Source organism: Pipistrellus kuhlii, unplaced genomic scaffold, assembly GCF_014108245.1.
Source record: "Pipistrellus kuhlii isolate mPipKuh1 unplaced genomic scaffold, mPipKuh1.p scaffold_m20_p_3, whole genome shotgun sequence".
NCBI lineage: Eukaryota > Metazoa > Chordata > Mammalia > Chiroptera > Vespertilionidae > Pipistrellus > Pipistrellus kuhlii.
Genome location: NW_023425529.1, coordinates 103,063,935 through 103,087,189, shown reverse-complemented (window position 1 = coordinate 103,087,189; position 23,255 = coordinate 103,063,935).

Genomic DNA, 23,255 nt, shown 5'->3' with positions numbered 1-23,255 from the left:
CCTATGTCATCCAACTTCACTTCACATATGCCTATCTATCTCTTTGTCCGATTTGTTTCCACAATGATTTGCAGAGAATGGACCAGTGGTTCCCTGAGGAGTATAAAGTTGCAACTTCCTGGTAAAGCTGCCCAGAAAACCATGTTTATAATGTCTGGCCTCCCCTTTTCTTCTTTCCTATTACTAATATTAGCTAGCTCGTTACAAAGGTACCAATTCTTCTTCCTTGCTATAGTAAAGGAGGGGCTTCTTATGTGTCCTCTGAAGTTTGGAGTATTATTACCTAAGACATGGGCCCACTTCTAGATTGGACATTTCTGAAGATGAAGTTCTGCTGAAGTATGGACTGTTTTACTGTTTTTAAGGGACGGTGTAGTTAACCCCCACACATTATAGTTGTTGGGTCTCTCACTGAGAATGCATGAGAGGGAATCTATCAATTCAAGAATCTACACAAAGAACATATACGTTGAAGAAGCTATAGTAGTAACCTTGAAGTTATCCTGGTTGTTGTTTTGCCAAGTGACGGACTATTCCATCTAGGAGAAGTATGGGAGTGGTCCCAGTGTTGAAACTTAAGGAAATCATGGTAGTCCCTCTGGAGAGGGTTTTTCAGAGTGAAAGGAACTAGAATGAGTTTTAAGATGACCCTGGGATAACTGAACACAACATCTATGTGGAAGTCAATACTTCAACATAGGCCATAATATCTTTACCATCCAGGGCACTCTTCCAAGTAGCAACAACTGGGCACTTCTGTAAGCGAATGTGAAAATGTGCATTAACCTGGGTGCTCCAGAGAAACAGAACCAGTAGGGTGTGTGTGTGGTGTGTGTGTGTGTGTGTGTATTTATATCACATCTAACAATAGCTTCGCATCTATCAATATATCTAGACTAGTGTTTGTCTACACAATTGAGAACCATACTCTAGCCAAGCTGACACAAAATAATTACAAGAGGTAATTATTGAAAAATTTTATTTATAGTGTTATGGCAGAAATCAGATCAGCTGGAAGCAACAAATCATACGCTCTTGGAGGTTCAGAAAAGGACTGTTTATTCCTCATTTATGCTGGGCCAGTGGAATTGCCTGCAAAGGCTGAGCCCCGAGTGCAGCAGGGTCTTGCCTTATATAATATCCATAGACTCTTTGTGCCAGGCCCAATCTGATGGTTGAGCCGGGCTAAGATAGGGAGGTAGGGATTAAGAAAAGACAGTAAAGCGGGATGGGGAGGGTTGCAAACCATTGACTGACTGAAGTGACTTTATTAACTGCGTAATGCCACTGAATAGGAGGTCTCTCAAGAGGAACGTATTCTTTGTTCCTCTTAATATCTAAGGGAAAGACAGAGCAGGACAAATTCTCAGTAAAGCAATCAGGCAGATTCTCAGTAGAGCAAATCTCAGTAAATAGTACAGACTTCTTGGTAATCCATGAAAGGTTGCTCTCATTCTACTGATAACTGCCCTCCGAATAAGTCTGGAAAAATTGTGTGGGTAGAGGCCCAGCTTTGCGAGTCCCTACGGGTGTAAGGACCATGTCAGCTTACACCCAGTCTCCAACATCTTTGTTTCCCATATATGGCATACATACACATCCTAGACATTCTTTCTATTGTACAATGCATGCTAAGCTTTCAGATATTCCATGGTGGGCTTTCCACATTATTGCAGTTTGCACTGAAGGCCTGGTGCCTAGGCTAGACAGAGGACTTGGTTCCTTATCTGTGCCTAGGAGAAAGTCCCCAGACCAAAGGCAGTTTGTGCACGCATGCAGACCTCTGCTTCTCACTGTCAATTAGCCAAGAAGCTAGCAAGATTACAGAAGTCAGGGGCCTGGTTATGGTGGTGCAGAAAGAGGGAGGAGGGGTTATCTGCTCTCCATTTGCCTTATCATTCCCCCCTCTTGATTCTCAAGCTGCCCCTAGCAGACTGAGAGAACATCATTATTTCAAGGGTAGATATGGACAAGGAAATTCCCTTTGGTGCTGTGTGAAGAAAAAGGGGCAATGACTGCTTTGATTACTTCCTGCTGAATGGGGGCATCAAAAGGGAGAGAGGATGTATCAATTAGAGTTCCTCTCTGTTCAGAGGGTTGTAATGGCCTTTCCTGAAGTATCATCTGGAGTTTTATTGCTTCCAAATGAGATGAAATAAAACAGGTTAGTATGTTGAGAATGCAAGGACCAAACAAGAGTTCCATTAGGAGGGGGCCAGCTAATAGGAGAGCCCAAGATGCTCAATTCTATATAATAAAAGCCTAATGTGCAAATTGTCCCATTGATTGGGAGTTTGACTGGGAGTTCAACCATGGGGCAAGGCCGGCTGGCTGGCCAACTGCCCATGGCCTCTCCCCTGACCAACCCTGATCAGGGCTGGGGCAGGCCAGCTAACTACCATGCCCCTCCCCCCCCAATTGGCCCCAGTCAGGGTGGGCTGGCCAGGCCTCACCCATGCACGAATTTGTGCATTGGGTCTCTAGTCCCATATAATATTCCAGGAATTCTAAGATTCTGACAATCCTTGTTTTCTTTTTGTTACTCATTCTTTTAACTGCTGAGCCATATCTTTAACTATTCCTGATTGGTTAACATAAAATCAACACTCTTTGTTTAAGAAGAGCCATGTTTCTCCTTTTCAATAGTTAGTAAGTATAACCCCCTTCTGTTCTGTAATACTACTGCTGCTAAAGAGTTGACTTGATCCTGTAAGGTTACCAAGAATTTTGAAACCTGTTCTATGTCTTTTGATAATTTTTGGTAGTAAGAGACTGATGAGGTTATCCCTTCAATACTAGTACCTATTCCATAGGTGATTTCTTGTCCAATCAACAGGGGCATAAACTGAATGGCTCTTTTAGATTGTATGTCCTGCCAGAGGAACTATGGAAGATTGATTGTTGGGGATAATGTTCATCTGGGGAGTTAGGAATGTCAGAGTACAAGTTCCTGTCTAGTTAGCTGGTAGACATAAATAGGCATTTGTTCCACATACAAAGAAAATCCCTGAGGAAGGGTGACACCAAGGTAGGTCATTTGGACAGTTATTTGTCACTTGATAGTCAATTGTTTGATTACATTGGTTGTCAGGTATGTGACCCACCAGCTCCATTCTCTTTTGGCCTTTGAAACATAAAGAAACTGGTTGTGAAAATTCTACCATGGAAATGATGGATTCTATTATGTTAGAGCCTGACATGTTGTAGGATTGGGTCATATTAAAGTGGGACTACTGGTATTGCTATATAATGAGGGGGATTTAGAGAAAGACCAAGCCAGCAATCTTTAGCCAGCCCAAAGTTGATCAAGTTGAGGAGACAATGGGTTGAATTTAGAATTTGATACAGATGGGGGTCTAAATCATAGGTCCCATTGAGTCTAAGAGAGAGAGAGAAATCTATCTGACCTATCTGTGTCAGCTTTTTCACTAACTATGATACTGCTTTGTCACAGGCTTAATCTTGGTCCCACCCCCCGTCCCCATCAGACATTCCATAGTGGGTTTGATAGGTCCAACAGGCCTGCTTGGCTGGAGTTCTGTGGCAAATGTGTTTTGCCCATAGATGTTTTTGCTTGGTTTTTCTAGTCCAATACCCAGCTTCAAGCAGAAGCAGTATAGCATGCACTGAATTGACAAGTGTAGCTTACAAAGCTCTGGCTTAGAGTATTCAGCTTGCTGAGATATGCCCTATAGAAGCCCACCTCACCCTTCCCCCTCAAACTCCCCCACCCCTCACTTTCAGTTCCCCAGGCTCATAAGCCCTGTACAGACAGGTGCTTGGTAAGAACATTTGGGGAAACCAGAGGTCTCAGTGAGAGAGATTAGTGACAATAAAAGAAACAGTCTAATTTTGGTCAGAGATGACAATAAACAAGGAGAGTGAGGAGAAAAACTGTTATTATTGATAACTGAGAAATGTAAGTAAGGATACAGGGTCTAGTGCTGGGATCAGTCCGGCAGGTGGTGACTATTGGGTCTACTGTCAGAGTACTCAGGCTTTTGTGTAGATGGATCAGCAGGATTTACTATCTTCTTTAGAGTGATCTGAGAGGATTGTCCTGGTTGGGGGTTATTTTCCACTCAGATTGGCCATCTTTTAGTGGGAGTGGTGTTCACGCCTGCAATTTTAAGGGCTGTGGAAGTGGTTAGTATGACTAAATAGGGCCTTTGACAGGATGGTTTGAGGGGTTTTCTCTTCCAGTCTTTTATCCAGACTTGATCCCCTGGTCTGTGGGGTGTATAGTTCTTCCCAGGGAAATGGGTATTCTACCAGTTACTCATTTATGTACTTAAGGATGGTTTTTCCTAGTCCTTGCAATTGTTTCTGAATTTCTAAATTTCCTAGTTCTTTTATGTCCCCCTTTAGTTTGATTAGTGGAGGAGGTCTCCTATATAAGATTTCAAAAGGTGAGAAACCTATTTTTGCCCAAGGGGTACAACATAACTGCAGGAGTGCCAGGGGCAATATATCAGCGCAGGGCAGGTTGGTTTCCTGACATAGCTTTGCCATATCCTGTTATTCATGTGTTCTGCTTTCCCTGAGCTCTGAGGGCAGTGGGCCATGTGTAAATTCCATTGGATGCCTAGAGTCTTAGCTACCTGCTGTACTACTACTGCCACGAAGGCTGGGACATTGTCTGATCCCATATCTTGGGATGACGTCTCTTAGAGCTTTGGTTATGTTTCTTGTGTCTTCTGTGCATGTGGGATAGGCCTCAACCCAGCCTGAGAAAGTACAGACAAAAACCAGAAGATATTTGTTTCTCCTGCTGGGTCCTATTTCAGTGAAGTCTACCTCTAGATCTTCAAAGGGTGCTTGGCCACAGCGCTGGATTCCCTGAGCCTGATGGGACCTTGCTGGGCACTGTTTTGAGCACAGAAGAGGCAGTGTTTGGAGACCAAGGCACAGAGGAACAGAAGTAAGCAATCAGGTAGTATTGGCTTAATAAGGCTTCTAGAGCAGTTTTTCTCAGGTGAGTGAGTTCATATTGTTGGAGGACCATGCAGTGGGCTCGTTGTTCTGCACGTAGATTCTGCATTCTGGGAGTATCCACCATCTTTCCTTGGTCATAATTTCCCCCTCTTGCTGGGCCTACTCCTCTTCCTGAGCTGTATATTTTGGGGCTGTAAGTAGTTCTGGGGCCAGCATGATTTTGGATGGTGTTTCTTGTTCTCTTGCAGCTTATTTAGTGGCAGTGTCTGCCCAACACTTCTCCTCTGACACTGAGTCTTTTCCTCTTTGGTGTCTTTTGCAGTGGATTACTGCTACCTCCTATGGTTCCCAGACTACCTGTTTTAGGATTTCATTTTGTTTTTTTATTCCTTTTGCTTCTGGCATAAAGAGTCATATTTTCTTGTATATAGGGTGACATTTCCATGTAATGTAGGGTAACAAAGGCATAGTGTAAGTCAATAAGCTGATCTGCTTATCCTTGCTAAATTCTAATGCCTGTACTAGTGCCCACAGTCCTGCTGTTTGGGAAGACCATCCCGCAGGAAGGACCCTTGCCCCCAAAGTTTCAGAATCCGAAACTATTGCATACCCAGCATACCTTTTGCTCTCACTCATGAAACTACTGTTGTCCATGTACAGAATGAAGTCAGGATTTTGCAGTGGTTTATCTGTCAGGTCTGGTCAGCTGGAGTAGACTTCATCAAGAACCTCCAGGTAGCCATGCTCTGGGGCACCAGCCGCTATGAGCAAGAAGGTGACAGGGTTTAAAGTTTTTACTGATTCCAGTCTTACTCATGGGTTTTCACATAGGATCCCTTGGTACTGGGTCATCCAGGCAGGAGTTAGCCAGTGATGCCCTCTTGTGCCCATCAAGGTAATGATAGAGTGGAGAACCTTGACATTTAGGGTATCTGTCTCCTTGATCAGCAGTGTGGTGGTTACTTAGGCCCTCAAGCAGGGTGGCCAGCCTGCTGCAACTGAGTCAATTTATTATGAAAGGTAGTTCACTGGTCTTTGCCAAGGCCCAAATTCCTGGGTTAGGACCCCATTGTTTTTAGCGTATGAACAAGTCCTGTGATACATCTGGAAGTCCTAAGGTTGGTGCCTCCATGAGTTTCGTCTTAATAGTCATAAATGCCTTTTCTTGGTCAGGGTCCCAGGCAAGGGGCTCTTTTTTCTTTTCCTTTTAGGGCAACATACAAGAATTTTGCTAGTTCTAAAAATCTGGGAATCCATATTCAAGAGAACCCAGCGACTCCCAGAAACTCTAGAATTTGTTGATCGGAAGTGGGAACCACAATAACTCAGACTTCCTGTTTCCTTTTGGCTCCAAGCATTCATTTGCCTTGGGTACTTCTGAAGCCTAAGTATTTGACCTCCTTTTGGCAAATTTGTGCCTTTTTCTTAGACACTGGATATCTATCCTCCACTAGCAGCCTGAGTAAAGCCCCAGTTCCCTCCCAGTTTCCATCATTGGAGTCTGATAGGATTGGCTAGTAGGAGGTCATCTACATATTGGAGGAGGACACATCCTAAGTCCTGTCCTGGAAACCTGGCCAAGTCAGATGCTAATGCCCCTCTGAACAAGGTTGGTGAATTTTTGAATCCCTGAGGCAGTCTAATCCAAGTGTATTGTTCCTTTGCTCCTGTGATGGGGTTTTCCATTTGAAGGTAAACAGGGCCTGGCAATTGGGCTTTAGTCAGAGGCAGAAGAAGGTGTTCTTTAAATTCAAGCATGTGAACCATTCTGCCTTAGAAGGTATGAGTCCTAGCAAAGTGTAGGGAGCATTGAGTGTAGCATTGAGTGTAGTGTGATGACCGCTTCATTAATGGCTCTTAAGTCTTGTATTCGGTGGTAGTTGTTCATCCCAGGCTTTTTAATGGGTAACAGGGCAGGTGGGTGTTCCTCAGGGATTGGCATCATTTTAGAACCTCCCACTTGAGTAGTTGGTCTAGGTGAACCTGGATCCCCAGACGTGTTCCCTGCAGAACCATATACTGGCGTATGTTCGCAGGCTGAGCACCAGGTTTCAGGTCAATCAATATTGGGGCATGGTTTTTGGCCAAATCAGGGTGGGTTTCTTCTGCCCAGATTAATGGGGATTCAGTCTCTAGTTCCAGAGTCACTGTTGGCTCATCGGGTGGGGAGGTATACAACCTCCATTCTTCCCATCAGAAACAAGATTTTGGGAGGGGCCTCCTTTCCCCGGCATAATTGTGCTGATCTATCCAGAGCAAAGGCTATTTCCACACCATTGCATACCCAGCAATAAATTCCCAGATGTAGTATTTGCCAGGAGGTCCCTGCCTAACAGTTGGACTGGGCAATCGGTAGATACTGGAACTAATGAACCACCTGGTGGCCCCCCCCCAGCTGGCATTGTTGGGGGCCACAGAATGGTCTACAGGTTGTGGTCCCAGTAGCCCCCATGGTGGTGACTTTCCATCCTGATAGGGGTTATACCTTTTGTGTCAGCACAGAATGTTCAGCCCCTGTGTCCAACATAAAGTTCAATGTTTGGCCCCCAACCTTCATTTTGACTATGGGCTCATGGGTCCAAGTTGGATAGAGCCCGGTCTTCCCTAGTCGAAGTCCACTCCTGCCAGGCCAATTAGATCAGCCTCTAGTGGCTCTGGCCAGTAATGGCTAGGTAGAGTGGAAGTTCCTGGTTTTCTTTTTTGACAGTTGGGGCACACATTTTTCCAGTGTCCAGATTCCTTACAGAAGGTACATTGGTGTTGTCTCAGGGACACTTACCTTTTTGGTTCTTTAGTTCATTGCTATTTCTGTTTGGATGTTCCTAGTGGGGCTGGTCCAGGAGATCTACCATTGCCTGGGGTTTTTCAGAGTATGCTGGTGTGTGGTATTTCTAGTTGAGGACGTCATTGGTGGAGAATGGATGATAGTATAAGACTGATCCTCCCTCTTATAGGATCCTGTTCATAGGTAACAAATTGCTTTTCTCTTGCTGCCTTTAGAATTCTCTCTTTTTCTTTTAATTTTTGTCACTTTAATTAAGATGCCTCTGAGTGTGGGCCTCTTTGAGTTCTTTCTTGAGACTATGTACTTCCTCAACTTGTGTGACTATAATATTTTCTTCACCAGATTAGGGAAGTTTTCTACCATTATTTCTTCAAACTTTTCCCTATCCCTTGCTCTCTTTATTCTCCTTTTGGCACTCCTAACATATTGATATTGTTATGTCTAAGGTGATTAGACGTCCTGCTTTTGGTGGGACAGTCCCGATTTTTAACAATTTGTCCCGAATCCCAAGGTGTTTTTTTAAAAAGTTAATCTCAGTCTGTTAATGAGCCTCAGGCTATAGTCCTCAGCAGGGCTTAAACTCCACAGGATCAAGTGAGAGAATCTCCAATGGGCGGGGTAATTAGCTGAAAAAGCTCTGTCTGAGAAAGATGGCTTCTATAGTAGAGAGGAGTGACTCAGCACAGGGATCCTGGCAGCTGTTCTCTCACTCTCTCCGCAGAGCCAATAACATCAGACTCTCCTTATCCAGCTCTAGTCCACTCTGCCCTTCCTCTGTTGAAGCCCAAATTGAGTGGCCGCAAATGAAACTTAGTGTGTTGGTCCTTTTATAGAGTGCCTGCATTTCCAGCCATCTCTACCTGGCAGATAGAAACTCTACTGCTTTTCACAGCCAGATGTTATACGGGCAGCTTTCCCAGTTCTGTTATTTATGGGCTGGGGAGCCAAGCTTGGAGTTTAAAATAAGAATTCTCAAGGGAAACCCCCTCCTCATAGCTGAATTGTCTTTTGACAACTTCAGCTGCTGCCTGTGGGAGCTCAGCCAGCCTTCTTGTATTTCTGCACTTCCTACCAGTCTCAATGTGGCCTCCTATTTATATTCTTGGTTATAAAGGTTTTCTCAAGTTAGTCTTTAGTTTGTTATTCAGGATGGTTTTTAATATTTTAGTTGCAATTCCACTTTGGTTTAGGGAGAGAGAGGGTCAGGGTAGCTTCCACTTAATCCTGATGATATACACCAGGGTGCAAGATCTCAAATGCTCTACAGCATTATAGTTTTTAAGCTTTTTTAGGCAAGAAATAAAGAAAGAAATTTAAGAAAGATTACATGGAGGTGGGAATAAGCTAGGCTGGGACTTGAGTGCAGGATAGTTAATAATATTTGTTGTTATCTTGAGTGTGGTCAAAGGCATGCTATCCTAGATTCACAGAAGCAATCATTTCCTATTCTTGTCCTCTTTCTTCCTCAATACCATTTATATTACATGGCACACTAGAAGCACTCTACATTCCATGGTTGGTTGTGTATGGAAAGGAGACTAACTAGAAAAGGAGAAAGAATTATCTATTGTTTAATATATTTGAAATGAAAAGGAATGAAAAGGCAGTGGACAAGGGTCTTCTCAATATCTAGGCATTTTCATATTATAAATAACCATATACAGAGAAAATATGTGAATAAATTGAAAAGGGATTTCCTTGCTTCATTTGGGACAAGAACTGCAGCTGAAGGCCTCACCCAGTGTGTTATGCCACACTTTGGGGTCTTGACAACCAACTGGTGTGATAACAAATAGAAGTCTCTGAGCTTTTGAGCTCATGGAACAGACAAGTATAACCCTTCAATTTTTGATGAGTTAAGATATTAAAGCACAGTTAAAATGAGAATGAGAGCAAGAGAAAGAGAGAGATATTTAATCCTAAGGTGATAAGAAACATCCAAGAATAGGTAATTGCATAAAGCAGAAGTTCAAGATGAGGAAGACTGACTCTTTTGACTACCCAAAACTTAACTATGGCTGTCTCTTAGTGTACTCAGGGATGAGTTCCAAGACCCCACAGATGCTCAAATCCATGATGCCCATGCATCTTACATAAAATAGTGTAGGACACTGCATGCAGTCAGTGCTCCACATTTGTGGATTCCCAAACACTCAAGGAAAATACTGTTTTTAATAAGCAAATGGTTGAATCCATGGATGTGAATCAGGTGATATGAATGCCCATCTGTATATTTATTGAAAAAAAATCTAAATATAAACAGACCTGATGGTTCAAACCCATATTGTTCAGGGATCTATTGTAGCTTAGTGGAAGCTAGAACTCTGGAAGAAGTTTTGCCCAAAAGATGCTGCTCAGAAGATAGATACACAAGTACTAAAGCTGGGTGCAATTGGAGGGGAAATATGCTAAACTCTTTCTCTTCCCACCCTACGATCTTGTGGTAATATTTTTCTTTCAATGAACTAAATCAAAAGGCAGTGAAAGGGGGAGTTTAGGAGATTCAGTTGGTAAGAATAAGCCTCCTGGGGAAAGAGAATGTATCTGGGAATGGAAAAAAATGTGAAAATAACCAATACATTCACCATGAAAAAAGACACCAAAGATAGAAGACTATTGTAGTTTTCACTGAAGATGACATGCATTCCATTGCAAGAGTCTCACTCTCACTTCTGAGTGCTATGGTTCCTGAAGAGCAAAACTCACCAAAAAGACTTACTCCATCCACTAATACTAGGATGCTACACGCTAGCTAATAATTAGCCCTTCCTGCAAAAATCTCCTGCTGTAGGAGAGTTGCCTGCCTGTTGGAAGTATAAACTAAAATCTATCAAGCTTTTCTCTCCTGGTTTCCCCACTGCCATTTCAAAGTTAATGAGGTAACCATTAAGTGTCCCTTTCAAAAGACTTCTCTTTATCAAAATCCACATTCATTCTCAGCAGAGAAGCAATTCAATCTCTCAAAGTCAGAAAAATTGCATTGATTTCTCCTCTCTGAGCCAGTTTTCATCTTGGGTTTTGGGGATACATGGATTTGCTTTGATACTTCCTGGCTACTTCCACCCACTCATAAAATCTGTTTTTTATATAACTCTCCAAGTACCACATACTTCTTTACTTACCACTTACTGACAAGATTTGATATTATCTGTTTTCTTGTATTCATTACTTAGACTCTAAGCTTTTAAGAAGTGATACAAAGACTCCACAGGACTTCACTCAGTTAGCTTGCAGGGGCTCTTTGGATACATACCATTGGGATGTGGCAATCTGTATCCTATATAATAAAGAGGTAATGTGCAGATTGACCATCACTCCAACACACAAGATGGTCACCCCCAGGTGGTCAAAGATGGCTGCCCCCATGTGGACACAAGATGGCTGCCACAAGATGGCTGGCAGGGGAGAGCAGCTGTGAGGAAACGGGCCTGAAAGGGAGGGCAGTTGGGGGGCAACCAGGCTGGCAGGGAGGGCAGTTAGGGGCAACCATGCCAGCAGGGGACAGAAGTTAGGGCTGACTAGGCCAGCAGGGGATGGCAGTTGAAAGCGACCAGGCCTGCAGGGTAGGGCAATTAGAGGCAACCGGGCCAGCAAGGGAGCAGTTAGGTGTCAATCAGGCTGGCAGGGAATGGTTAGGTGGTGATCAGGCAGGTGGGCAGGTGAATGGTTGGGAGTCAGCAGTCCTGGATTGTGAGAGGACACCTCAAGACGTATCAGATTGGAGAGGGTGCAGGCTGGACTGAGGGACACATACCTCAACCCCATGCACAAATTTTGTGCACCAGGTCTGTAGTATATGAATATTTTTCCAACTTTTCTATCTCTAGTACCAAGTTTTTCAACAAGTCTTTAATTACATTGTAGTTTTCCCAAATCTTTTATTTCACTTATGACATATTTTGAAAAAGGAGCTCCACAAAAATTAATGAAATAGCAGCTAAGGAAAAAAATGTTCTTTGGATATAATTATTGAGTGCCACCAGCAATGGCAGGAGCCAATAAAAGCACAAAACCAGATAAACATTCACTGCTCCCATAGAATCTGCTCTCACCAGCCTTTAATAGATAGCATAGTGTTCCTATTTAGTCTAACAAGTAGTACATCATTTAATTTTATTTTTCTGCTATATGAAGACAAGTTTGGAACTCTTATGATGATAATGAATTTAAAATGGACAGCACTATGTTATGTAATGTGAATAAATAAGCAAATCACAAATTAAAAAAATATTTGACTATTCTGTGCTAGGCCACAGAATAGGGATTCGGGATGAATGAGGCAGAGTTCTTTTCTTCAAAAAGATTACATTTTAATGGGGGAGGGAAGAATCACATACAAAATACTATAATACTAAGAATTGGGTAAAAATATAATAGAAGTGAGAACTGATGTATAGTTAAGTATCTACCATGTGCCAGGCATTCTTCTAAATAATTTACAGGCCCTATATCAGGTGATCTTATGAGAATCCTTTGAGAAAGGCAATGTTATTATTCCTTTTATTTTACAGATGACTGAAGCAGAGATACGTTAAGTAACTTATGTAAGATTACTTAGCAGTAAGTGCTTAACCTAGTAGTTGATTTTGATGGACTCCAGTACCCCTGCTTTTAAATAAGGGACAGAAAATTTTCCAAGAAAATCAAGAGAATAAAGACATTATTTTCATATTTATCTGAGAGTCCTCATTTATAAAATTGGAATAACTATGATGCCTACTTCATATGCATGTCATGAGATTAAGCAAGACAATACCTGTTAAGTACTTCAACATGAGGCTGACATTTATACTCAAGCTATGGTGGAACCCTCAACCACAGAGTATCAATCTTCCAGGACCTGGTTGAACATGTTTACCCTACTGGAGGCACTTGAACTCACCCAAATCAGATATATACCTTCCCCCCTTAGCACTAAGTGTGCTAGGACCCAGCTGGACACAGACCAGATTTCAGGACCAGTGGAGGGAGTTCACACTGTCCTAGGCATATATCCAGAGAAACACTCCACAGTATTAACTATCACAGTATGCCAACTCCAGTCACCATCTGAGATGGTTTGTGGACACCTGAGTTAAAAATTTGGCTATCAGGAGTCCTGGAAACTTTTCTCATTTCTGGTTTGAGAGTTTCAAGGAGAAACTCTAAAAGTGCCACTGAGATTTTTACATGGAAGAAAGTTGTTTCACATGCATATTTTCAAATTTTTTAAAAAAATTTTACGCCTTTTTAGAACAAAGCAGAATATAAATAAAAATAAATGGATGGATATATATTTTTTTGAAAAATAATAAGTACTTTTAGTTACAGAGTGGAATGCCAGGATACAGGTGTTAAAATATTAAACTTAAACTGTGATATAAGTTACTTTTCTAGGATTAATCCTGCTCTGTTTAATGAGATGCTGTGAAGCTGTTAACATGGAATAAATATAATTAATTATTTTTATACTACTATATTTGAGATTGTCACAAAATCTAGTGCTAAAATTTAAAATAAACTTTAGCTGAGAAATTAAGTGGAAACTATAAAAAATATGACAGGAATATTATTTCAAGAACTCAAAAAATGTTAAAATTGCTCTGATATACAAATTTACCAAAAGAGACCAGATGTTTAAGAAAAGAAAAAAATATTCTAAACATTATACCAGCTGGTGTCCAACAATTATGCTAAAGTATACCCCTTTCTTCAAAACACTAAGGAGTGGGGATGTGATGGTCTATTCACACCAGGAATCCTATATCTGAAATTTGTATTTGGTGGTATTTTTAGTTTCACACTATCAAAGACGTGGACAGCCTTCACACACACACACACACACACACACACACACACACACTCTTCATCCAAAATTGAAAATCTTATTAGAATTAAATTTCATATAAAATGTTATTATGTTTAGTTTACTGTATCTTAAAATATTGATAAATTAGGAAAATTCAAGATTAAGTTTTTTTTTATGATACTGTTAATTACTGTGTTAGGTTGAATAATAATACTACTAAAATGTTCATTCTTAACCTTAAAACTTATAAAATGTAATTTTACATGACAAAATAAACTTTGTAGATGTGATTAAATTAAGTATTTGTGATGGGGTGATTATTCTGGATTCTTTGGTGGACTTAATGTAATCATAAAAGTCGTTCTTAAAGGGTGGCAGGAAGGTCAGGGAGAAAAAGCAGTATGACGATGGAAGCAGATGACAGAGAAAGTGAATTTGAAGATACAGGAAAGGGCCGTGAGCCAAGGAAAGCAGGTGGTCTCTAAAAGCTGGAAAAGGCAAGAAAAGGGATTCTCCTCTAGAGCTTCTAAAAAGAACCAGTTCTGCTGACACTTGACATTAGCCCAGTAAGATTGAGTTTGGAAGTCAGACTTCTAGAACAATAAGATATGAAACTTGTTTTATGTTAAACTACTATTTTGTGATTATTTATTAAAGCAGTCATAGGAAACAACTGTAATTACTATCACCAATAGTTGTATTTACTGGTAATTAATTGGTTTATTGGCCCAGAACAAAGCAAAGAATGAACAGAAAAACTTACCGACACAAAAAGATTTCAATTCACTCAATGTATACCATTCTTCTGCTGGATCTTACTAACTGCTCAAATAGAAACCAAAAGCATGAAGTAAAGTCCAATTATTTTATTTTATTTTATTTTGATTCTAACAAACTTTTTGTCTCATATGTATAAGGCATAAAGATTTTTCTTTTTTTTCTAAAGGCTTATAGACTTACCTCCTATATTTAGGTCTATGATCAGTTTTAGAGTTAAATTTTGAGTATGGTATGAGGTAAATTAATCTTTTTTTGTAATTAGATATCTAATTCTCCCAGCACCATTTGTTGAAGAGATCATCCATTCTCCTAATAAATTGCTTTGGCACTTTTGACAAAAATAAAAAATATTTGTCTCCTTGTGGCTTCTCTGGTCTTTTATCATCCTCTTTCTGTTTCCTCCCTCCTCTTTCTGTCTTAACAGTTCCCTATAAATAAAGCCAAAACCAGTTTGGCTCAGTGGATAGAGTGTTGGCCTGCTGACTGAAAGGTCCCAGGTTTGATTCAGGTCAAGGGCATGTACCTTGGCTGCAGACACATCCCCAGTAGGGGGTGTGCAAGAGGCAGCTGATCAATGTTTCTAACTCTCTATCCTTCTCTGTAAACAATCAATAAAATATATTTAAAAAATAAATAAATAAAAATGTCCTGTTGTCATGGTCATTGCTTTTATTTATTTTTTTTACACTGCCGTTACTATTCCATCTTGTGTTTCTTGTTTTACAGGTACTACATTCTAAACAGAGGAAGAATTTTCAAAATAAAGGCTTAACAAACAAAAAAAATCAATGGGCCGAGACCGGTTTGGCTCAATGGATAGAGCGTTGGCTTGGGGACTGAAGGGTCCTGGGTTCGATTCTGGTCAAGGGCATGTACCTTGGTTGCAGGCATATCCCCAGTGGGGGTGTGAAAGAGGCAGCTGATCGATGACTCTCTTTCATTGATGTTTCTAACTCTCTATCTCTCTCCCTTCCTCTCTGTAAAAAAATAAGTAAAATATATTTTTTTAAAAATCAATTGGCTATAAACATAATATCTTATTTCTGGACTCTGTTGCCTATCCTTTTGGCAGCATGATACTGTTTTGGTTACTGTAATGTACCTTATAGTAAGTTTTGAAATTGGGAAGTGAAAGTCCAATTTTCTGCTCTTCAAAATTGTTTTTGCCTAGTCCTTTGCATTTCTACATAAATTTTAGGATTGGCTTCTCAATTTCTGCTTGCATTTTAAAAAGTTTTATGCTGATCAATTTAGGGAGAAATGTATCCTATTTCTTCAACCTGAATTGCCCTAGGTCTATATGCACTCAGCCATCTAATTAATACTTGGCCCCTCCTGGGTCTTACTTTTGGTAGGACAATATAGGTAAAACCTTTTCCTGAAAGAATCTTTCATCTGTTAATTACTGATTCAACCTGCTTCAATCACATACCATTTCTCAGGATTAACTATTCGTTTCTCTCTCTCTCTCTCTCTCTCTCTCTCTCTCTCCCCCCCCCCCCCCCTTCAGCTGGTACCTTCCCCATGTCCACATGTCCATTTAGCATTGTTCACTTTTGATATGGCTGGCTTGATTTCCAATCAGCCATTTTTCTCATTTTGGTATCATGCCCCATTCACCTTTAGACTCTGTTCTGCTTTCCTCTTCCAAGAGAATGATGTGGTTCCAAGAGACCCAGAGTCCCTTCATGAAAATTTGAGCATTTAATTCTACCTAGTCTTATCCAAAGTACAAATGAGGCAATTATGAAATAGCAGATCAGATTTCAGAAAGTGTGGCTACTCTCATTGACCATGTCTTATACCAACTGAGTGATCACAGGCTATTTATTAACTCCCTATATCAGTTTCCTCAACCAGAAAATGGAGATATTGATAACTTTCCTATCAACCTCACATAGTTGCTTGAAAGTTAATTGAAGATGACATATAAGAAAGTTCATTAAAAGCAACATAATACATTAGCATAAGATAGTATATTCATTAAGCATTTAAAACATATATTTCCTCTTCAACTAGATTATATGGCAGTATGTTTCTGTGACATCCAGCAGATACATCTGTATATTTTTGTGACATCTATATTTTTGTAGTATTATGAGATGCATAGGAAGGGTTTTATAAATATTTTAGTTAAAATAATAAACAATTATTGTTATAAACAATAATTTGGACATGGAACAAGACTGTGTAACTTGGGTGGGCACATGTATGTGTATGGGACAATGAGATAGGGACACAGACAGAATGAGAGACAGAAAGAGATACTTCTTTTAATTAACATCTTAAGAGATTCTAGCACTTTGTGAAACCAACCGTGGCATATTGAGCCTTGTAAATAAGTGTACAAAGACTGAAGCATGTACTTAGAGTCACATATTGAAATACCATGTCAGGGGTTCATAGTTAAAGATAGTCATACAACCCCACTCACACATTAAAAATTTTTTTTTCATGAAAACAAAAGAATAGTTATTTGTCTTCTTAGTTCCTTAGAAACATAAAGTGTATGAGGCAGCTATAGCAAGTCATGACTTTTAATCTACATCTTAGAACCACAGATCTGCCTAGGTTTAAATAATTATAGTCATTAAATCTTGATTTCAACAAAGAAGACACCAAGTCTAGGTGCAGGTCACCATATACAGTGGACTCCTGTAAACTCTCTTAGGCCTCTCCTTGTTCTCTCTCATACTTTCCTCATATGTTGACAGAAGTATTCTCCAGAGTTCTGTATGTTTGCTCTCACTTCACACTACCTAATCCAATGGATTGCACAGTAAGTGCTGCCTCTCTTTCCATGTTCTGACATTTCACATGGGGTCTGGTCTGCCTAAATGCTAGATGAATTGAGTTGATCCCTGTACATTCTTCTTTTCTTTATCTCTTTTCTCCCAACATAATTAAAATGTGTTAATTAAAATCTTCATAGCATTATTGTTTATAAACTGATTATTCTCAAATGCTTAACTCCAGAGCACTGTTATTGACCACCTTTCCTGGAATAATCTCTTGCTTAGAAGAGATGTGACCTTAAAATTCAAAGACTTCCTGTTAGCCTTGAAACTGTGGAAAAAATTTAGAGTACATATGTTCCTCTCATTAACTAATGGATTCTTAAACAATTGAGTCAAATTTCACTTTCTCCAATCCCAATACTAAAACAGCCATTTCTCTGCACATATTTATTCTGAGATCCCAGTTCTCAATTTAAAATAGAATACAAAACCTCCTATAAACATGGCTATTGCTCAAGTTCAATTTTATTCATTTGATTCTTTGGTTCAGTCAGAAATATATTTGAGTGTGCAATAGACATTTTTTTTCTGCTTGGATAGTAGGGAAGGAGAAAAAAAAGAAAGAGAAAAAAATAATGAGCAAGTTGAAAGGGTGAAAAAGGCTTATCCAAACACTATCTATATTGAGTTGTAAGATGTATTAATTTTGAAAAAATGTTGTTGGGAAAACTGGATACTCACATGCAAAAAAAAAAAAAAAAAAAAAAAAAAAAATTGATTATTGTTTACAACAAAAACAAAAATCAATCAAAATGAGTTCAATGTAAGACCTGAAACTGGAAAACTCCTGGAAAACTTTTGTAATATTAGTCTTGGCAATGATTTCATGGAAATGACATCAAAAGCATAGGCAATCAAGGCAAAAACAGACAAGTAGGAGTACATAAAACTAAAATGCTTCTATACAGCAAAGGAAATAATCAACAGATTGAACTGGCAACCAGTGGAGTGGGGAAAAATTTTGATAAGGAGTTAATTTTAAAAATATACAAAAATCCCTACAACATCAAAATACTAACAACTTGATTTTTAAATGTGCTAAGAAAAAGAAGAGATGCTTCTCCAAAAAAAAAACAAAAAAAAAACAACAACATACAAATAGATGGCCAACAAACATATGAAAATATATTTCTCATCACTAATCATCAGGGAAGTGGAAATTAAGACCATAATGAACTATCACCAGACACTTTTCTAATTGATAATAAAAGAAAGATTCTGGCCAGCGTGGCTCAGTGGGTGAGCCTCGACCTATGAACTAGGAAGTGAGGGTTCAATTGCTGGTCAGGGCACCTGCCCATGTTGCTGGCTTGATCTCAAGTAGGGGGTGTGCAGGAGGCAGTGGACCAATGAGTCTCCCTCATCATTGATGTTTCTATCTCTCTCCCTCTCCCTTCCTCTCTGAAATCAACAAAAATATACAAAAAGTTTAAAAAGAAAGACAGAGGAGAGAGAGAAAAGGAGAAAGGGAGAATGTGGAGCAATTGGAAGCCCTTGTATGCTATTGGTGACAATGAAAAATGGTGCAGCTGCTATGGAAAACTATATAAAGTTTCCTCATAAAATTAATATTATAACTACTGTGTAATCCAGCAATCTCACTTCTGCTTATTAACCCAAAAGAATCAAAATCAAAATCTTAAAAAGAAATTGTGATATGGACATATCTATATATCTATATATAGTTATAACCTTAACTTTGTTAAAGTTAAACAAGTAAGACAAAAAAAAATAAGTACTGCATGATCTCACTTATATGTAGAATGTAAAAATTAAAAAAATCCAAACTCATAGAAACAGAAGGTAAAATTGTACTTGCCAGGGGCTGGAGGTGGGGAGATGAATAAGTTCTGGCAATTAAATAAACAACATGGTAATTGTTTTGTATCTCCGAAATATTGTATCTCTGAAAGTTTTTAAAAAAGAATATCTTAAAATGTTCTTGCCCTTTCCAGTTTGGCTTAGTGGGTAGAGTGCCAGCCTGTGAACTGAAGGGTCCCAGGTTCAATTCTGGTCAAGGGTATGTACCTTGGTTGCAGGCCCATCCCCAGTAGGGAATGTGCAGGAGGCAGCTGATCTATGTTTCTAACTCTCTGTATCCCTCTCCCTTCCTCTCTGTAAAAAAAAAAAAAATAAATTAAAAAATAAATAAAAAAGTCAATAAAATATGTTTTTTAGAAAAATGTTCTCATCACACACAAAACATTGCAATTTTGTGAGATGATGAATTGTTAATTATATTATGGTAATTATTTTGCAATTTATGCATGTATCAAATAATCACATTATACCCCTTAAACTTACACAATGTTATATGTCAATTACATCTCAAAGCTTGAGGAGTGGTGAAAGATTAAAAATGAAGATATATCAGTGTGAGGCAAATTGTGTGTTAACTATTACAGCAGAATTTGTCATTTTATTTTTAATTAACTATTCCAACTCATTTGCTATAAAGGTCTCAACACTCAGTCAGCATGGTTGATCAGCCAAATATTTATGGCTGTATTTTATTAACCTGAACTTTGAATAGTTATTATGAACAATGATATTTATGTGAAGGAAAAATATTCTAAGTCTCTAAAGTAACAAAAGGTGAAGGTGTGACAAATTTTTTTTATTTATACTGGAGGCCGGGTGCATGAAATTCGTGCATAGAGGGGTGTGTCCCTCAACCCAGCCTGCACCCTCTCCAATCTGGGATCCCTCTCCAGGATTGCTGGCTCCTAACTACTCACCTGCTTGCCTGCCTGATTGCCCCTAACCACTCTGTCTGCCTGCTTGATCACCCCCTAACCACTTCCCTGCCAGCCTGATTAACACCTAACTGCCCTTCCCTGCTGGCCTTGTTGCCCCCTAGTGTAAAATAAAATATTGTTAATTTTTAAAAAATTGTTAGTTATCAAATACTAGAGGCCTAAGCTGCAGTCTGGCCTCCCTCTGTAAGAAGTGACTGGGCAGACTGATCAGGGGACAGCACCAACCAGTGAGTGGCCAGTCCTTTCCCCCAACCAATTTCCCCTCTACCACCACTGGTCGCTTCTGCCCCCTGATCATCTTTCCCTCCCTCGGCCTGCTGGCACATGCCTTGGCTGTCCTGGCACCGCCTGCCCACCAACCAGTCATTCTGACTTTTGGTCGATTTGCACATTATGCTTTTATTATATAGGATTAATTGAGCATTTACTATGTGCCAGTCCCTATATTAGGCTATTATAGGTGTTGAAAATATAACTTCTTATAGTCTTTTCAAAGCCACCATCCTTATTATTGAGACCAATCATAATCAGAGACCATATTATTAGTAAAACTAGAGGCCCAGTGTACAAAATTTGTGCATTAAGAGGGGATATCCCTCAGCCCAGCTTGCACCCTCTCCATTCTGGGACCCCTTGAGAGATGTCAGACTACGTGGGCCTAAATGGGCAGTTGGACATCCCTCTCACAACCCAGGACTGCTGGCTCCCAATTGCTCGCCTGCCTGTTTTCCTGATTGCCCCTAACTACTTCTGCCTGCAGGCTGATTACCTCCTAACCACTTCCATGCCAGCCCTATTGATGCCTAACTGCTCCCCTGCCAGCCTGTTTACCCCTAACTGCCCTCCCCTGCAGCGTTGATCACCTCCAACTGCCCTCCTTTGTAGGCTTGGTGCCTCCCAACTGCCCTCCCCTGCTGGCCATCTTGTGTCCACATGGGGGCAGGATGTTTGACCACATGGGGGCAGCTATATTGTGTGTTGGAGTGATGGTCAATCTGCATATTACTCTTTTATTAGATAGTATAGAGGCCTGGTGCATGGGTGGGGGCCAGCTGATTTGCCCTGAGGGTTGTCCCAGATCAGGGTGGGGGTCCCCTTGGGGAGTGGGGTGGCCTGAGCAAGGGGCCTGTTGTGGTTTGCAAGCCAGCCATGCCCCCTGGCAACCCAAGCAGAGACCCTGGTATCTGGAATTTATTTACCTTCTATAATTGAAATTTTGTAGCCTGAAGCAGAACCAAGCCTCCTGCTCACTCCATGGTCAGCAGCTATTTCTTCTGGGACTTATGCATCTTCTATAATTGAAACTTTGTAGCCTTAAGAAGAGGCCTGGGCTGGCAAGGGTGTGTTGAAATCTTTGCTTCTTCCATTGCCAGGGTCAACCCTAGCCTCCCGCTCTTTCCATCTCTGTGGCTGCCACTGCCATCAGTGTAAGCCTTGGCCAGCCCTGGTTACCTCAGGTAGCCCTGGGTAGCTGTATAGCCACCATCTGAGGCTTGCCTGAACCACGGGCCAGCCCTGGGTGGTTGGGGGCTGAGGGGACTGGGGTACTCCTTGCCATGTACCTACTGCCCCAGTGGGGCTAGGGGAACTGGGTGCTGCCATCTTGTGGCTGTGGGCACCACCATATTTGAGGGTGTGGCAGTGAATTAACATATTCCCTTCTTATTGGTTGTGGATGCCGCTATCTTTGCGATAGTGTGAGGGTTAATTGGCATATTCCCTTTTTATTAGACAAGTTTGTTCATGTGAAGAGGAGGGGTGGCAAGAAGATTATAAAACAATTATAGAACTCTAAGCTATATATAGAGTGAGAGGAGGGTGGAGAGATAATTGGAGAAATGTCACTAAAGTAGAACTTGAAATCCTACAATGGACCTGTCACCATGCACACATGACAGTACAGGAAGGTATAGTTATAGCATTCAATGATTCTGTTTATGTGAAACTTTACATGGGTATAAAACCAAGTCATTAGGTCACCAAGCACTAACTTGGGTACTGATGTATTTAAGGTATATATGTTCATTGTCTTCTAGACAATACAACCAGGAATGGTGAGCTCTGAAGCATCTCTCCAGCTTGTCAGACAGAATGTTGCTTTTGGTTTTTGCTGTTGACAATATACATAGATTCCCTTCTGTTCATAGAAAACAATGTCCAGTATAATTTTTTTTTCTTTCATACGCCTCAAGTCTGCCATTAAGTCAGCAAATAATTACTTTAAAAATTCCAAACAAAGGTTTTAATATTTCAGATCCAATGGCAGATAGTAACTAGAGATGCCTTGAATTTAGGAGTTACCTGGGGGGTTAATACATCATCATCACTTAAAACAGTGAGAGTCCAACAACACAACTGCCACTCTAAATAAAAATTGAACCCTGGAATACAGTCTGTGGTTATCCTACATGGGAACCAAACCATTAGTATAGAATTAGGAAATGCTCTGGGAATGTGAATGGGTTTATATGTAAAGCCAAATTATGTTTGAATATTATTCCTATGAGTAAAATTTACTTTAAGAACACCAAACAATTATGCCCCAAGCATACTTGGGTAATAAGAATCCAAGAAGGTGATCTAGGGTTTTCCCACCACACTCCTAGAGGAAAAAACAAAGGTCCACTGCTGGAGTGGCTGAGAAATGTCATATTCTGACCTAGCTGGTTTCGTTCAGTGGATAGAGTCTCAGCCTGCTGACCGCAGGGCCTGGGTTTGATTCTGACCAAGGGCATGTTCCTAGGTTCCAGGCTCCTCCCTGGCGGGGGTCCAGGCCAGGGCTTTTGCAGGAGGCAACGAATCAAAGTGTCCCTCTCACATCGATGCTTCTCTCTGTCTCTCCCTCTCTCTTCCACACTCTGAAAATCAATGGAAACATATCCTCAGGTGAGATTAAAAGAAAAAAGATGAAAGATACATCTTAAAAATGCCTAAAGAAAGTTGTCATTTTTTTCACAGAGAAGGGACTAGCATTCATATTGATGAAAACACCTTAGCGTCTGCTGTGGCTGGCAATGGCTTGAGCAGTGGGGTAATGGTCCTGGTGCCTTGCCTTGATCAACCCAGATTGGAGAGGGTGCAGGCTGGGTTGAGGGACATTCTTACCCCTCCCCCGCCCACGAATTTCATGTACCAGGCCTCTAGTATATAATAAAAGGCTGATATGCAAATTATCCCCTCCAGGTTCAACCTGGAGTTCAACCAGGAGTTCGACTAGAGAGCAGAGCCGGCTGGCCAACGGCCCACAGCTACTCCCCTTGGCCAGCCTGGCTCGATGGGCCCCGATCCGGGCGAGCCAGATGGACCCCACCCATGCACGAATTAGTGCACTGGGCATCTGGTATGCTAATAACACATGTGAACTTATCCTTGTATCACATAATACCATGCCATTAGTCTGGTTCTACCCA